Source organism: Berghia stephanieae, chromosome 1 (assembly GCF_034508935.2).
Source record: "Berghia stephanieae isolate SIO BIC M18660-M18661 chromosome 1, UCSD_Bste_1.3, whole genome shotgun sequence".
Lineage (NCBI taxonomy): Eukaryota > Metazoa > Mollusca > Gastropoda > Nudibranchia > Aeolidiidae > Berghia > Berghia stephanieae.
In genome coordinates this window covers 146,247,431-146,266,754 of record NC_088360.1, presented here as the reverse complement: position 1 = coordinate 146,266,754, position 19,324 = coordinate 146,247,431, and the positions used below count along the sequence as shown (strand labels likewise).

Genomic DNA, 19,324 nt, shown 5'->3' with positions numbered 1-19,324 from the left:
TAACAAAGTGCTGGGTCGTCAACTTCGTTCCTTCTCGACGTGTGTATCTTGGAGTGCACGTGTATGTATGTATATGTGTGTGTGAGAGAGAGTGTGTATGTGTGTGAGTGTGTGTGTGTGTGTGTGTATTGATTTAGCCCTGCCAACGACATCTGTCTTCACCAGCCCCTCAACTTTCCACTTGTCTTTTCACTTTTGCTTCTTTTTTTTTTTTTTTTTTTTTTTTTTTTTTTCTCGAAGGTTTTCATTAAATGAGAACAACTCATAAAGATAGAATGAAGTCGTCGTCACTCAGGTCTTTGTTATTGTTTTTTGCCATCCGCGTTTGTGAGTTGTTCTCACTAAACTGGATTAACCAGACTATAAAAGTTCATGGTTACACAGAGTTGTTTGTGTGTTGGTCCGTTATACTTCCGGATGGCAATGTTGTGAACTCCTTGGCCAAGCGCATTCTATCTATATAAAAACAATAACAATGATCAGATCGACTTCAATCACGTTATTGTATATAAAACAACCAACCATGTTTGTCCGAGCACCTTTGAAGGTGTGTCACAATTTCCATTTCGTAGTTTTCATGGGGGGGGGGGGGAGGGGGGGGGGGGGGGAGTGGAAACCGTAGCCATCGTTAACTTATAGATAGAATGCGCTTGGCCAAGGAGTTCACAACATTGCCATCCGGAAGTATAACGGACCAACACACAAACTCTGTGTAACCATGAACTTTTATAGTCTGGTTAATACAGTTTAGTGAGAACGACTCACAAACGCGGATGGCAAAAACAATAACAAAGGCCTGAGTGACGTCATCTGCATACTATCTATAGCCTGACACTGACCAAAAACTGACGTCAAAATGCTAGTCTTTGGTCACAAAAGAAAACAAATCGTGAGTTGTATTCAATAGTTCAACCAATGAAATAACTTGTTTCCATGAGCTCTACTAACGACAACTCACTAGGCGGTGCAAAACCAGATAATGACGTCAAAATGCCAGTCTTTTTGGGTTTCAGTGTCAGGCTATAACTGAACGATGGCTACGGAAAACACGACTCTCGCCAATAAAGAGTTAATGTGTCAATCTGTCTAAAACAAACACCTTGTTGATTGACCTTATTAGCGACCGATAATAAAGCTAGGGAGGAGGAGATAGAGATGGACGAGGAGGAGGGGGGGATAAAGATGGACGAGGAGGAGGAGGAGGGGGAGGAGTAGGAGGAGAGGACAGAGGGAGAGAAATCCTGTTGTGTCGCATTCCATCGACGTTACACAAATGTTACATAGGGACACAGGTGGAGCTTATGACGAGGGAGGGGGGGGGGGGAGAAGCACGAAGGGTCAATGACCGCTGGTGTTAAATATGTCATTTAAAAAAAAAAAAGAAAAAGAAAAGCACAGAAAAAAGTCAAAGTAAATGAAAACCAACAAAACAAAAAAAAAAAAGAAAAAAAAGGACAGTAGTACAAAAACCGTACTATCAAGAAATATAATGCCCACCGATAATGTGAAAATTCGTGAAGAAATGCTCATTATCAATGAGAGCGATCTATATTCATTTTTTTGTCCAACCAAGTAATCGATCACATGATATGTTGCTATCCAACGATTGGATATTAACATTTCTTAACAAATGTAAACACGCTGCTTTGTTTATGAAAGTTGTGAACATACCCTTAATGTGTCATGCTGAACAAAATGACCAATCGTGCTGTTAAAGATTACAAAAGCAGTGAACACATTTCACTATGTGGGTCAATTTCAGCACATTTGGCAATGTGACCAATGACCTCGAGTACATGGAGATGTAATATAGATAGTATGCGCTTGGCTATGAAGTTCACAACTTTGCCATCCGGAAGTATAGCGGACCAACACACAAAACTGTGTGTAAAGTTGAACGCTAATAGTCTGGTAATACAGTTATGAGAGAATTACTGATAAATGTGGATGGCAAAAAAAAAACAATAATAAAGACCGGAGTGACGTCACCTCCATTCTATCTATAGATCTTCCCCATTAATCAGTATGAATTTGTACAATTTGCTAAATTGAAGTTTTACTTTGATGATAGGTTCAAACCGATTCGTGATTTTTTGCAGTTCTGATAACGCAATTCGTTCTGTTGTCGTTGAGATAAAATATATTGTCCTGAGTACTGTTAAATCAAGTTCATAGCTGCCATCGGTTATCAGAACTGCGAATAAGTGGGCGTCGGTTAAAACAAATGCGCATAGAAACGAAAACTTAAATCCCACAGTTTAATTTATTATCCAACATTTCGTTGTTATTGCTTGTATATCGATAGTTCGAAGTTGACGTCACTCAGGTCTTTGTTATTGTTTTTTGCCATCCGCGTTTATGAGTATTTCTTACTAAACTATATTAAACTAATTATAAACGATCATGGTTACACACAATTTTGTGTGTTGGTCCGTTATACTTCCGGACGGCAATGTTGTGAACTTCTTAGCCAAGCGCATACTATCTATATAGATACATATGAATAATTTTTGAGAAATTATGAAAAATGTAAAATGGAAGGAAAACGTAATAGATAGCCTTCCTGATTTGATACCGCTGTGAGAAACTGGGTCACAAATCAAGTAGGTTGACATAGGACAGCCACGTTGTCAGGTGAAGTGGAGAGATTTTGGTTTGAAATTGGCTGACCGATATAGATATCTTTCTCTTCTTCCACCACCACTACCTCCTCCTCCTCCTCCTCCTTCTCCTCCTCCTCCTCCTCCTCCTCCTCCTCCTCCTCCTCCTCTCTCTCCTTCCTCTTCCTTCTTCTTCTTCTTCTTCTTCTTCTTCTTCTTCTTCTTCTTCTTCTTCTTCCCTCAAAAAGCGCACCAAAAATGAATTGACCGAAGACCCCCCCCCCCCCCCAACAAGTACATACAATAGACCTAAAGTTGATACGGCAACTCAGATACTATAACTATAATAATCTTATTTTATTATTTTATATCACTCGCCTCTCATATTCTTCTTATAAATGGACAAAATAAGGATGTAGATTGGTTTAGGCCGACATTCACATATCTACTTTGTTTTTAGTTGTTTTTTGTTTTTTTTTCTTTTAGTTTTGGGGTTTGTTTTTTTTTTTTTGTGTGTGTGTGGGGGGGGGGGGGGGGGGGTTGGGGTTTTTTTTGTGTTTTTTTTTTAATTATTTTTTTTTTGGTTTAATTTTGTTTTTGTTTTTTGTTTTTTGTTTGTTTGTTTTTTTTTTTTTGTTTTTTTTTTTTTAATATTAGAGTTGTCCATTTCTTTGGTTGTTTTTTTCTTGTGTTTTTTTTTTTTCGGTAATTTTTAAAATTTCCTTTGTTTGGTTTTGTTTGTGTTAAGTTGTTTTTTAAAATTTTCCTTCTTATTCTTTTATCTTTTCAATCATAGTGTCTGCTTGCATAATTCGGTCCACCAGATACGTTTTAACTCAACGTTCATATATTAGCAGGTCTGACAAGGTGAACGCAATACGATTCAATAGTCTGATGTCACGCCGCCCGGCAACGGCGGCCATCTTGGTTCTAAACAAAGAAAATCATTACTTTTTATTTTTCATGCTGGCTAGAACTTTTCATATGCCTTGTGATCAGAATGTGTAAAAGTAAAAACATGATCAAATTTATGTTTTTTTTCTCCTCTGGATACGCTTTTATGCTCGCTGGAGAAATTTTTCATACGGGCGTCCGACATTGTTCCGATAGTTTAGAGCCAGTGTTACTAAGTTACCATGAGTCATAAGGAAGGAAGTGACGTACGACTGTTGAAGAGTATTCGGTCCACCAGATACGTTTTAACTCAACGTTCATATATTAGCAGGTCTGACAAGGTGAACGCAATTATGGTCTTGATTGAACATGGTTGTAGTAATGGACAATGTTCTGATTTGGTTTGAGAGTATTTCCATCACAACAATGGGCCCGAAACAATTTGGGTTATCAGACCTGCAAATAAGTACACGTCGTTTTAACTCCATTTGAATATTCGTTTTACTCAGTCCGCAGACCGAGTGTTACTGTCGGTGTGTGTATGCGTGGCCTTCGTAAAGTTATGGCCTGATCCCGTGGCCTTCGTAAAGTTAGTTACTGCTGGCCTGACACTGACCAAAAAATGGCGTCAAAATGCCAGTCTTTTTGCCACAAAAGAAAACAAATCGTGAGTTGTATTCAATAGTTCAACCAATGAAATAACTTGTATCCATGAGCTCTACTAACGACAACTCACTAGGCGGTGCAAACACCAAATAATGACGTCAAACTGCCAGTCCTTTTGGATTTCAGTGCCAGGCTATAACATAACGATGGCAACGGTGTGACTGTCGGTGTGTGTATGTGTGTGTGTGTTTGTGTTTGTGTGCGTGTGTGTGTGTATGTGTGTTATTTATTGATGCTATGCAATGAGGTAAAATAATCACACCATTCACCAGCCGGATAGGACCGTAGCCATTGTTGACATATAGATAGTATGCGCTTGGCTAAGAAGCTCACAACATTGCCATCCGGAAGTATAACGGACCAACACACAAAGTATGTGTAACCTTGAACGTTTTATAGTCTGGTTAATACAGTTTAGTGAGAATTGCTCATAAACGCGGATGGCAAAAAACAATAGCAAGCAAAGACCTGAGAGACGTCAACTTCAAACTATCTAATGTGAGAAGTAATCACGAAAATGCCCGTGTAAAAACAATAACAAAGAGCGAATGACGTCAATTGGATTCACTAGTCTGATGTCACGTCGCCCAGCAACGGCGAGCAGCCTCGTTCTAAACAAAGGAAATCGGTACTTTTTATTTTTCATGCTGACTAGAACTTTTCATATGTCATGATCAGAATGTATAAAAGTCAAAACATGATTATATTTATAATGTTTTTCTCCTCTGGATACACTTTTATGCTCGTCGGAGAAATATTTCATAAGGGCGTCCACCATTGTTCCGTTATTTTTGAGCCAGTTATTAAGATACCATGCGTCATTACGAGGGAAGTGACGTCATGACTGTTGAAGCGTAATTCGTTCCATTGATTCATTTATTTATTTATTTATTTACTCACTTCACGCTGTTAGATGTGTGTGACAGATCAAATTGATACCGTTGACGTCACGAATCAGAAGGTATTGACCTCATTTCAAATAAACAAGCGTTAAAAATAATATGCGAGAAAGAAAAAGAAGAAGAAAAAAGGAACCATTTTTATCATTAAAATCCAGCACCAATTTTTCACCCTCACGACTCCGCCCTGTCATGCCTTGGAGCCAGGGCCGTGTTGTGATGAGAGCCAAAGACATGCCTGATTTGGGGCCAAATTGCTTGTCCGTCCGTCGTCGCCATTCATACCAGGGGCTATAAGGGTTGACGAGTCAAATCGCTAAGCCCCCGGGGTTGCTACATACAGACTTGATTAATTCTATCTCTTTCCGTGCCCCCCCCCCTTCCCCATCTCCCCCCTCTCCCTCTCCCACACTAACACCCTCCCCAGCCCCCTGCAATTCTTACCCTCTACCCCCTCCCCCTTTATGCTGCACCCCCCCCCCCCTTTATACATTTAACCGCTTTCCAAACCCTCCATTTTCCATTCCCTTACAACGTTTACTATTTATTGACGTCAGTGTAAATGCTGTGTCATTAATATGATTGCGATTGAGGTCACACAATTGTTTATGACTATATTTTGCCAGCCAAAAGGATGATTATTCCTAATTGTATATTATTATCTCGAAGATTATCGATGCTATGCTGCGAGGTAAAATACTGACATGTTCTGTTCGCCAGATGAATCCTATCACCTCACAATAAAATTCATGTATAACTATAAAAATGTCTGAAGACATTTAGAGAGACTTCAGTGAGAACTAATAACCGCACTGGTGGTCTAAAAACAAGAACAGAGAGCATAGTGACGTCATCTACATTTCTTGTGTATGTGGTTAACTGAGGTTCGATCTCCAGTCCAGACAGGCTTGTTCGTTTTTGGGAAGTTTTGGGTTTTTTTTCTTTCCTGTATTTTATCTCTGCTTTATCTGTCACTGTTTCCTACACAGTATTACAGATCTTTATCTTTCACATGGTATTTTCTCCCTAATTTGTCCATTTGATATTTTAAAAATAGAATGAGTCGTATGACATCATCATCATTATCATCATAGATAGGTACATAAAGAGATAGATAGATAGATAAATAAGCATATCAATAAATAAGCATACCAAACCAAGTTACTTTGAGCACATTACTTGGATATTACACTATATAAAAGCTGTCTCTTTTTGTTGTTTCATTTTATTTTTTTTACGTTGGATTTTTTTGTTTTGTTTATGTTTTTGTTTTTGTTTTTTTTGTTGTTGTTGTTGTTGTTTTGTGTGTGTGTGTGTGTGTGTGTGTGTGTGTGTGTGTTTTGTTTTTGTTTTTTGTTGGGGTAGGTGGGGGGGGGGGGGGCTAACAGTTCCGATGTTCATCCAATTCCACGATTGTATGAAAGAATATTTCATAAATTTGCTATAGACCTCAGTCCTTAACGGAGTACAGTGGTTTTCCTGGGTGGGGATCCTGACCTCCCATAGTGGGCAGGGAGGTACATGCTGTGTCTTCTATCCCACCATACCCGTTTTCCAATTGTTTTCTGTCGTTGTCTTGGAATGAGATTACTTGGTTTTGTCCTGACCCTGGCTGGAATTCCTTGGCTGGGAGGGAAACAGTCAAATGCATAGTTATTGTTTTGGGAGATGATATTTTTTCCTTGTAAATCATTTCTCTATTATGTATTATTATGTTTGTTATTTTTAATGTATAATGTAAGCATATGAGTGTGTTCCTCTTTGTTGGATTTTGTGCTTGTGTCCGGATGAGACTTATAGGTGATCTCAAACTAAGTACATTGATGGTTTGCTCTTGGAATCTGCATCTGATCCCTATTTGTTCCCAGTTCCCCTTTGTCTACCTTTCTCTTGGGTGCTTTAATTGTAATTCTAGAACTTTTTACTATCCCATTTTCTTCCTTTTTACTGGCGCTGATATAACCTAAATGTGTTGCAAGCGCCGTAAAACCCTTAAAAACAAACAAACAAACAACAGTGGTTTTCTCTTACAAAAATTATTCCACAGAATATCCAAGTGGTTGGAAAGAATGTAGTGAAATATTTTTTTTTAGCTGGAGATTGACAAAACACTTTTTTCAAATTTTGGTCAGAAAACTTCCACAATTCAGAGAAAACTTCTTAACCTCAAAGAATTCCTCTAGACTTCAAAGAAAACTTCTAGATTTAAAAGCAAACTCCTGAACTTCATAGAAAAACTTCTAAACTTTAAAGAAAACGGTTATACTTAAAATAATACCTCTAGACTTCAAAGAAAAACTTCTAACCTCCAAGGAATACCTCTAGAATTCAAAGAATACTTTTAGACATATCAAAGAATACCTCTAGACTTCAAAGAATACCTCTAGAATTCAACGAATACGTTTAGACCTATCAAAGAATACCTCTAGACTTCAAAGAATACCTCTAGAATTCAACGAATACGTTTAGACCCATCAAAGAATACCTCTAGAATTCAAAGAATACTTTTAGACATATCAAAGAATACCTCTAGACTTCAAAGAATACCTCTAGAATTCAACGAATACGTTTAGACCTATCAAAGAATACCTCTAGACTTCAAAGAATACCTCTAGAATTCAACGAATACGTTTGGACCTATCAAAGAATACCTCTAGACTTCAAAGAATACCTCTAGAATTCAACGAATACGTTTAGACCCATCAAAGAATACCTCTAGAATTCAACGAATACGTTTAGACCTATCAAAGAATACCTCTAGAATTCAACGAATACGTTTAGACCTATCAAAGAATACCTCTAGACTTCAGAGTAAACTTCTGGACTTCAAAGAAAACTGTTATTCTTAAAATATTACCTCTGGATTTTAAAGAAAAACTAACCTTCAAGGAATACCTCTAGACTTCAAAGAATACTTTTAGACCCATCAAAGAATACCTCTAGACTTCAAAGAATACTTTTAGACCTATCAAAGAATACCTCTAGACTTCAAAGAATACTTTTAGACCTATCAAAGAATACCTCTAGACTTCAAAGAATACTTTTAGACCTATCAAAGAATACTTTTAGACCCATCAAAGAATACCTCTAGACTTCAAAGAATACTTTTAGACCTATCAAAGAATACCTCTAGACTTCAAAGAATACTTTTAGACCTACCAAAGAATACCTCTAGACTTCAAAGAATACTTTTAGACCCATCAAAGAATACCTCTAGACTTCAAAGAATACTTTTAGACCCATCAAAGAATACCTCTAGACTTCAAAGAATACTTTTAGACCTCTCAAAGAATACCTCTAGACTTCAAAAAATACCTCTAGGCTTCAAAGAATACTTTTAGACCTATCAAAGAATACCTCTAGACTTCAAAGAATACCTATAGAATTCAACGAATACGATTAGACCTATCAAAGAATACCTCTAGACTTCAAAGAATACCTCTAGAATTCAACGAATATTTTAGACCTATCAAAGAATACCTCTAGACTTCAGAGAAAACTTCACGACTTCCAATATTGATCGATTGAGACCCATTCAACTTACCAAAGAGTTGCAACTCTCAAAAGAAATATTAGGCTGAAGACTTTTTGACAGGTTGTATGTAGGCCTATGACTGACTTTTGGTTTCTTTGGGGGTGGGGGGGGGTTGATTTTTTTTTCTCTTGTATTTGACTTTCTGCTTTTTCTGGTACTGTTTCGTGCATACAAAAACCTTCTAATTTTTTTTTTTTGATATTTAAATCGATGGATATTTGAAATTAAATTTTCTGGTCCAATGAATAATATAAAAGTGTTATGTATAAGTATGGTAGATGTCATGGGGTTCGGACATATAAATTCGTGGGGGGTTTTTTTTCGATGTCTTACAATTTACTACTAGCCGTATAAACAGATTAGAGGGGACCTTCCAGGAGCGATAAATAGGATTTACAGGACATTTGTTTGGATTTAATCTTACAAACCCAAACCCCATAACCACACACACACACACGCGCGCGCGCACACATACACACACACACACACACACACACATCTTTATCAATCAGACTAAAAACGTTTAAGGTAACACATAGTTTTGTGTTTTGGTGCGTCTTATCCGGCTGGCGAATGGTGGAAGTATTTTACCTCACTACACAGCATCAAAAAATAACAGGCACCTACACACACACACACACACACACACACACACACGCCGACAGTAACACTCGGTCTGCGGACTGAGTAAAACGAACATTCAAATGGAGTTAAAACATTATTCATTCATCCCATAGGTGAAATTTGTCTCCTGGGGTCTATTCCAAGGGAAGACTGGAATAACCCAGGCGGCAGCCGCAGTGCAGCGCTTGCAAATTGACTTTCTAGGGCGAGGTGACTTGCTCAAGAAAGGCCACACGAGTGATCGAACTCGGTACCTTTAGGGTACGAAGCAAATACCGTACCGCTAAGACACGCTACCACCTTAATCCTTAATAGCGAGATCCTATATAGATCATACGGTAGAGCCACGGCCAGGCGGAGTTGTCGTACCAGTAAGGTCGCGGGTTCAAACACCCATCACCGCCGCGGAAAAAAATGAATTATTCTCTATTGTCTTCTTGCACTTTCCTACTCACTTCATCTCTTGTTGTGATCTATGTGATTGATAGAACGAATCAAGTCTTTGTTATTGTTTTTGCCATCCACGTTTATGAGTACTTCTCACTAAACTGTATGAACCAGACTATAAAAGTTTATGGTTACACACAGTTTTGTGTGTTAGTCCGTTATACTTCTGGATGGCAATGTTATGAGCTTCTCAGCCAAGCGCATACTATCTATATTTGTGCAGGTTGGGACTTTTGGATAATGTCCAAATTGGCACCAGTGTGGAATGGTCGCTGACTCCTCTGTTCCCCATTTGAACTCGTTCTCTAGCCTTGATATTTCTTTGACGTCTTTAACTACAGACATTCCACTTTTCCCCTATCTCATGGGTTTTTTTCTTGTTTTTTTTTTTAACTGGCGATGAAAAGACGCAAACGTGTAGCAAGTGACTTTAACTCTCTCCTTACTAGCTATTTTTAGAATTTCCCCGAAAATTCACTCCGCGGGTGGTTGGATGGGAGCATCACCCTTGAATCATATACCTATGATGTTCGCATGGGTGTACGATCCGATAGTGATGTCGTTTCTTCTTCTCTTTACTAGCCTATCTGCTTCTTTGGTTTGTGATTGTATTTTTGACAGGATATTTTTTTTTCTGTAAATCTTCTGCCTGTTTGTTCTTGGTTATTTATAATTTAGCTTATGTATCTTTAGGTTATGATTTTGATTACATTTTACTATTTTTGTTAGATTGCTTGTTTTTTTGTTTCAGCGGTCTCTCATATAACCTCAATTGTGTTGGAAGAGACCTAAAGCAACAAACAAAAACAAAAAACAAAAAAAAATTCACTCCATCCAACCCGACACAAAAAAAGACTTTTCCTAATCAAACAAAAAAAAGGAACAAATGCATTCTATACAGAATGGTGTATGTTCAGCAAAATGATGTCTACAACACAGTGTTTAGTATTTATAGCTGTAACCAAAGCATTTCTTAATATTTTGTGATGTAGAAAATAAATTAGAATGAGAAAATGTTGTTTCAATCGTAACGAAAGTGACGATGTTCCTATAGGTGGTAAGTAGGGAGTTCAAACGCTGAAATTAAAAAACAGAAAAACAACCAAAAAAAATAAAAATATCAGATAAAAGCTGAATCAAACCTCTCTCATAGAGGGGATACCTAAAAGAAGTCAAAACAAGAAAAGACTCACTCAATGTGTATCACACCTTTGTTCATTTCGTTTCACTGTGTAAGTTCAGATGTCAAGGATTTTTTTAAAAAGCCAAGTAACTCCCGGACTCTATCAAAACATATATTTACAAATTTGGCCCCAAAAAACTTAAAAAACAGCAACTCGCACTTCAAAATATCGATGACTTAAATGACCCTCATCTTGGTATTAAAAAAAACCTCTCACTCTTGGGACATGATTGCAGACTTCGCGAAGTCCCAGGTTTGAGAGTTTTTGCCAAGACGATGATTATTTAGATAGATCGATATTTGAAGGACGGATTTATTTTTTGGGCCAAATTTTTAATTTCATGTTTTTTTCCCGAGCACGGCATTTAATTTGCCTGGTCAAATATTATTTATAAGTGACTTAGTATTTTATCAGTCAATGCTCTTCGAATTTTAAAAGTTATTATTTGTTATTCATTTTGTCAATGTGGTTTATTTTCTATCAGACCAACCAGTTGCATGATTTGAAAACGGAAGTCTTAGAATGTTGTAAGTCGTGGAGTTGTAATCTTTTCCATGTCGTCAATACAAGGTTTCTGTTTTCCCCATTCATTCACCCGATTGGCCGTCTTCGTGCTAAGCCTCAGTAAGGGTCTGCCAGCTTGGCAGTTTAATACTAAAACACACAAAAAAAGGAATAATGTTGAAAAAGGAAAATGTTTCTGGCATTGCAATATGTGACCCTTCGTCTTGAAACGGTATTATGTCGGGATGAATGGGACCCCGACAAGTGACTTTAGAATTAAATTGAGGGTAAATTCCAAATTTTGAGCTTTTGCATTGTGAGAAATTGTCTTCATTCTCTAACATAACAAATCCAAACAAACCCCAAGTTTTATGTTTTTGTCAATAAATTCTATTTTTTGCACCCAATTCATCCCGACCTAATACCGTTTAGAGACGATGGGTCACATATGGATTTCATATTCATAATTTACTGTCTCAAACGGAATTATGTGCGACTATGTGGTTCATTGGTATATGGTATGACATTTGCCGTCCGACCGTAAGGTCAAAGGTTCGAATCGTGCTCGGGTCGCGTAAAGTTGAGTTCGTAGAAAAAAGCTAATTTCTGACACCATAAATAACTTGGATGAGATAAGTAAAGTAGTATAGTGATCGCATTTTACATTGTGAAGGATGGAAAGGCGCTATATATAATATTATTATATGTACCTACTTATTTATCACCTCAATACGCTTCAACAGTCGTAACGTCACTTCCCTCGTAATGACGCATGTTAACTTAGTAACTGGCTCTAAACTATCGGAACAATGGCGGACAACCTTATGAAATATTTCTCCGACGAGCATAAAAGTGTACCCAGAGGAGAATAAATAACCATTATAAAACTGATCATGTTTTGACTTTTACACATTCTGAACACAAGACATATGAAAAGTTCTATCTAGCCAGCATGAAGAATAAAAAGTACCGATTTTCTTTGTTTAGAACCACGATGGTCGCCGTTGCTGGGCGACGTGACATCAGACTATTGAATCCAATTGGAATCAATAATTGTCTACGACTGTTCTTAAAACGTTTTAAAAAGGTAGGCCTACATTTGGCCTACATGTAGCAATCACCTGACAACCTTGATCCGCATTAAAAACAAGGGCCGGGGCATTGAGTGCGTTGGTTTCATATGAGACCACCCCAATGTATTGTCTTATTGTGGAAACCAACAACCAACAACACTCACTCAGCATAGTGTCTGGGACAGGCTAATTTGACGTACTCTGGAAAAACCCATATTAAAAATTTTGGCCATAAAACTCGTCCTTCGAATATCGATCGATTTTAATGACCCTCATTTTGGAAATAAAAAAAAAAAATTAAAAAACTCTCAAATTTGGGACTTCGCGAAGTCCCAGGTTTGAAAGTTTTTACCAAGATGAAAATCATTTAAACCGATCGATATTTGAAGGACGAGTTTTCTGGCCAAATTTTAAAATTAGTGTTTTTCGAGGTTACGGCTGTGTTTTGGTAAGGGATAGACAGACACGAGGGTAATTTTGTACAATCAAGATGGCGGATTTCATGACGAATGGCGGATCATTTCCGGTTAGAGGCAACGCTCGCTTTGACGGGCAAAATATTTGCCTGTACTCACAGATATAATTTTATGTATGCTATGCCCAAGACTCAAATACAATTCAATTTCAATTCAAAGGTTTATTTTTCAGACAATTGCCAATATTATAGTCTAACTCATGCTTGGTGTACATCACTGAATGTGCTGAATATCGTAAAATTGGAGAGAAGCGTTCCTTAATTCTTGTTTTTTATTATCATTATTATTATTATAATTATTATTATTATTATTATTATTATTATTATTATTATTATTATTATTATTATTATTATTATCATCCTCATCATCAACATCATCATCATCATCATCATCATCATCATCATCATCATCATCATCATCATCATCATCATCATCACCATCATCATCATCTCATTATTATTATTATTATTATTATTATTATTATTATTATTATTATTATTATTATTATTATTATTATTATTATTATTATTTTTTTATTATTATTATTATTATTATTATTATTATTATTATTATTATTATTATTATTATTATTATTATTATTTATAATATTGCTTGTTATTTAAAGCTATAAACGATTACTAAAAGAATGTTAACCCTTTACTATTATAATTGTTAGAATAATTTGTTAAGAGAGACTCTATGACTATTGGCCAACAGCCTAAAATAAACATTTGGATGTGATTTGATTTGGTCTTAATTTTATTCCAAACCTCCCGCACGTTAAACTGCACGAGTGTATCGGTTAACCAAACGATACTTTAACCGATTATTCTCTCTTGTCGATACTAGGGGTGTGTCTTTTTTACGAAACCCGCCGAAACCCGCCGAAACCCGCCGAAACCCGCCGAAACCCGATGAAACCCGACGAATCCCGACAAAGTTATGGGAAGTAGGTGGCTGTGGGGAGTGAACCTAGAACTCAGGGAAGTGTACACCATTGGGGAGTGAACCTGGGACTGGGTTTCGGCGGGTTTCGTAAAAAAGAACCAGTGCTTTTTTACGAAACCCGCCGAAACCCGCCGAAACCCGGCGAAACCCGACAATATACAGCAAAGTTATGGGAAGTAGACAACTGTGGGGAGTGAACCCGAGACTCAGGGAAGTGTACACCAGTCGGGAGTGAACCTGAGACTAAGTTTATCGGCCGGTTTCGGCGGGTTTCGTAAAAAAGAATTAGTGCTTTATTACGAAACCCGCCGAAACCCGCCGAAACCCGACAATATCCGGCAAAGTTATGGGAGTTTGGCAACAGTGGGGGTGATCCTGGGAGTCAGGGAATTGCACACCAGTGGGGAGTTAACCTGGGACTGTGTAAAAAGGATATCAGTGGGAAATAAACCTGGGACTAAAGGGACATGGATACCATTGAAAGTTGAAGCCGGATATGGGAATTGAGTACCAGAGGAGAATGAACCTGACACTATAGAAGGTGGGCGCCAGTGGGGAGTGAACCTGGGATTCAGGAATTGCACACCAGTGGGGACTTAACCTGGGACTGTGTAAAAAGGATATCAGTGGGAAATAAACCTGGGACTAAAGGGAGATGGATACCATTGAAAGTTGAAGCCGGATATGGGAGTTGAGTACCAGAGGAGAATGAACCCGACACTATAGGAGATGGGCGCCAGTGTGGAGTGAACCTGGGACTCAGGGAAGTGCACACCAATTGGGAGTTAACCTTGGACTGTGGGAGATGGATAACTGTGGGTATCCGAGCCGAACTATAGGAGTTGAGTGCCAGAGGAGAATGAACCTGACACTATAGAAGGTGGGCGCCAGTGGGGAGTGAACCTGGGATTCAGGGAATTGCACACCAGTGGGGATTTAACCTGGGAATATGTAAAAAGGATATCAGTGGAAAATAAACCTGGTACTAAAGGGAGATGGATACCATTAAAATTTGAAGCTTGGTATGAGAGTTTGGTACCAGAGGAGAATGAACCTGACACTAAAGGAGGTGGGCGCAGTGGGGAGTGAACCTGGGACTATGTAAAAAGGATATCAGTGGGAAATAAACCTGGGACTAAAGGGAGATGAATACCATTGAAAGTTGAAGCCGGATATGAGAGTTTGGTACCAGAGGAGAATGAACCTGACACTATAGAGGTGTGGCGCCAGTGGGGAGTGAACCTGGGACTATGTAAAAAGGATATCAGTGGGAAATAAACCTGGGACTAAAGGGAGATGAATACCATTGAAAGTTGAAGCGGATATGAGAGTTTGGTACCAGAGGAGAATGAACCTGACACTATAGGAGGTGGGCGCCAGTGGGGAGTGAACCTGGGACTATGTAAAAAGGATATCAGTGGGAAATAAACCTGGGACTAAAGGGAGAGGATACCATTGAAAGTTGAAGCCGGATATGGAGTTGGTACCAGAGGAGAATGAACCTGACACTATAGGAGTGGGCGCCAGTGGGAGTGAACCTGGGACTATGTAAAAAGGATATAGTGGAAATAAACCTGGGACTAAAGGGAGATGATACCATTGAAAGTTGAAGCCGATATGGAGTTGGTACCAGAGGAGAATGAACCTGACACTATAGGAAGGTGGGCGCCAGTGGGGAGTGAACCTGGGACTATGTAAAAGGATACAGTGGGAAATAAACCTGGGACTAAAGGGAGATGAATACCATTGAAAGTTGAAGCCGGATATGAGAGTTTGGTACCAGAGGAGAATGAACCTGACACTATAGGAGGTGGGCGCCAGTGGGAGTGAACCTGGGACTATGTAAAAAGGATATAGTAGGAAATAAACTGGGACTAAAGGGAGAGGATACCATTGGAAGTTAAGCCGGATTGGAGTTGGTACCAGAGGAGAAGAACCTGACACTATAGGAGGTGGGCGCCAGTGTGGAGTGAACCTGGGACTCAGGAAGTGCACACCATTGGGAGTTAACCTGGGACTAGTGGGAGATGGATAACTGTGGGATCCGAGCCGAACTATAGGAGTTGAGTACCAGAGGAGAATGAACCTGACACTATAGAAGGTGGGCGCCAGTGGGGAGTGAACCTGGGATTCAGGGAATTGCACACCATGGGGATTTAACTGGGAAATGTAAAAGGATAAGTGGAAAATAAACTGGTACTAAGGAGAGATACCTAAAATGAACTTGATGAGATTTGGTACCAGAGGAGAATGAACCTGAACTAAGAGGATGGCCCAGTGGGGATAACCTGGATATGTAAAAAGGATATCAGTGGAAATAAACCTGGACTAAAGGGAGATGATACCATTAAATTGAAGCCGGTATGAGAGTTTGGTACCAGAGGAGAATGAACCTGACACTAAAGGAGGTGGGCGCCAGTGGGAGTGAACCTGGGACTAGTAAAGGAATCAGGAAATAAACCTGGGACTAAAGGGGAGATGAATACATTGAAAGTTGAAGCCGATATGAGAGTTGGTACCAGAGGAGAATAACCTGACACTATAGGAGGTGGGCGCCAGTGGGGAGTGAACCTGGGACTATGTAAAAAGGAAGATCAGTGGAAATAAACCTGGACTAAAGGGAGATGGATACCATTAAATTGAAGCGGATATGGAGTTGGTACCAGAGGAGAATGAACCTGACACTAAGGAGGTGGGCGCCAGTGGGGAGTGAACCTGGGACTATGTAAAAAGGATATGTGGAAATAAACCTGGGACTAAGGGAGATGAATACCATTGAAAGTTGAAGCCGGATATGAGAGTTTGGTACCAGAGGAGAATGAACCTGACACTATAGGAGGTGGGCGCCAGTGGGGAGTGAACCTGGGACTATGTAAAAAGGATATCATGGGAAATAAACCTGGGACTAAAGGGAGATGAATACCATTGAAAGTTGAAGCTGGATATGAGAGTTTGGTACCAGAGGAGAATGAACCTGACACTATAGGAGGTGGGCGCCAGTGGGAGTGAACCTGGGACTATGTAAAAAGGATATGAGTGGAAATAAACCTGGGACTAAAGGGAGAAGGATACCATTGAAAGTTGAAGCCGGATATGGAGTTGAGTACCAGAGGAGAATGAACCTGACACTATAGGAGTGGGCGCCAGTGTGGAGTGAACCTGGGACTCAGGAGTGCACACCAATTTGGAGTTAACCTGGGACTGTGGAGATGGATACTGTGGGTATCGAGCCGAACTATAGGAGTTGCTACCAGAGGAGAATAACCTGACACTATAAAAGGTGGGCGCCAGTGGGAGTGAACCTGGGACTTAGGATTTGGCAAATAAACCTGGACTGGGGATGATAACTGGTTGAGTGATATGAGTTGGTCCAGAGGAGAATGAACTGACACTATAGGAGGTGGCGCCAGTGGGGATAACCTGGATAGTAAAAAGGATATAGTGGAATAAACCGGGACTAAAGGGAGAGGATACCATTAAATTTGAAGCTGGTATGGAGTTGGTACCAGAGGAGAATGAACCTGACACTAAGGAGATGGGCGCCAGTGTGGAGTGAACCTGGGACTCAGGGAAGTGCACACCAATTGGGTTAACCTGGGACTGGGAGATGGATAACTGTGGGTATCCGAGCGAACTATAGAGTTGGCTACCAGAGGAGAAAACCTGACACTATAAAAGGTGGGCGCCAGTGGGGAGTGAACTGGGAGTCGGGAATTGCACACCAGTGGGGATTTAACCTGGGAATATGTAAAAAGGATATCAGTGGAAATAAACCTGGTACTAAAGGGAGATGGATACCATTAAAATTTGAAGCTTGGTATGAGAGTTTGGTACCAGAGGAGAATGAACCTGACACTAAGGAGGTGGGCGCCAGTGGGGAGTGAACCTGGGACTATGTAAAAAGGATATGAGTGGGAAATAAACCTGGGACTAAAGGGAGATGAATACCATTGAAAGTTGAAGCCGGATATGAGAGTTTGGTACCAGAGGAGAATGAACCTGACACTATAGGAGGTGGGCGCCAGTGGGGAGTGAACCTGGGACTATGTAAAAAGGATATCAGTGGGAAATAAACCTGGGACTAAAGGGAGATGAATACCATTGAAAGTTGAAGCTGGATATGAGAGTTTGGTACCAGAGGAGAATGAACCTGACACTATAGGAGGTGGGCGCCAGTTGGGAGTGAACCTGGGACTATGTAAAAAGGATATGAGTGGGAAATAAACCTGGGACTAAAGGGAGAAGGATACCATTGAAAGTTGAAGCCGGATATGGGAGTTGAGTACCAGAGGAGAATGAACCTGACACTATAGGAGATGGGCGCCAGTGTGGAGTGAACCTGGGACTCAGGGAAGTGCACACCAATTTGGAGTTAACCTGGGACTGTGGGAGATGGATAACTGTGGGTATCCGAGCCGAACTATAGGAGTTGGCTACCAGAGGAGAATAAACCTGACACTATAAAAGGTGGGCGCCAGTGGGGAGTGAACCTGGGAGTCAGGGAATTGCACACCAGTGGGGAGTTAACCTGTGAATATCTAAAAAAGAATATCCGTGGGAAATAAATCCGGCTTCAACTCCCAATGGTATCCATCTCCCTTTAGTCCCAGATTTATTTCCTACTGATATCCTTTATACACATTCCCAGGTTAACTCCCCACTGGTGTGCAATTCCCTGAGTCCCAGGTTCACTCCCCACTGGCGCCCACCCCTTTTGTGTCAGGTTCATTCTCCTCTGGTACCAAGCTTTCATATCCGGCTTCAACTTTCAATGGTATCCATCTCCCTTTAGTCCGAGGTTTATTTCCCACTGATATCCTGTTTACATAGTCCCAGGTTCACTCCCCACTGGCGCCCACCTCCTATAGTGTCAGGTTCATTCTCCTCTGGTACCAAACTCTCATATCCGGCTTCAACTTTCAATGGTATTCATCTCCCTTTAGTCCCAGGTTTATTTCCCACTGATATCCTTTTTACATAGTCCCAGGTTCACTCCCCACTGGCGCCCACCTCCTATAGTGTCAGGTTCATTCTCCTCTGGTACCAAACTCTCATATCCGGCTTCAACTTTCAATGGTATTCATCTCCCTTTAGTCCCAGGTTTATTTCCCACTCATATCCTTTTTACATAGTCCCAGGTTCACTCCCCACTGGCGCCCACCTCCTATAGTGTCAGGTTTCTCTCTCCTCTGGTACCCAACTACCAAATCCGGCTTTAACTCCCAATGGTATCCACCTCCCTTTAGTCCCAGATTTATTTCCTACTGATATCCTTTTTACATAGTCCCAGGTTCACTCCCCACTGGCGCCCACCTCCTATAGTGTCAGGTTCATTCTCCTCTGGTACCAAACTCTCATATCCGGCTTCAACTTTCAATGGTATTCATCTCCCTTTAGTCCCAGGTTTATTTCCCACTCATATCCTTTTTACATAGTCCCAGGTTCACTCCCCACTGGCGCCCACCTCCTATAGT

The 19,324-nt window shown here is 39.9% G+C and overlaps 1 protein-coding gene and 1 long non-coding RNA gene across 4 annotated transcripts in view; one reads left to right on the top strand and one right to left on the bottom strand.

Moving 5' to 3' along the window:
• The window catches only part of LOC144963447 (uncharacterized), a 228,361-nt gene extending 221,428 nt beyond the window's left edge, over positions 1-6,933 (bottom strand). The window contains exon 1 of the long non-coding RNA XR_013643631.1: positions 6,854-6,933. This is a non-coding gene — a long non-coding RNA (uncharacterized LOC144963447). The remainder of the gene's footprint in view (positions 1-6,853) is intronic.
• The window catches only part of LOC144963444 (cAMP-dependent protein kinase catalytic subunit beta), a 440,798-nt gene that overhangs the window by 117,593 nt on the left and 303,881 nt on the right, over positions 1-19,324 (top strand). The window lies entirely within an intron of this gene.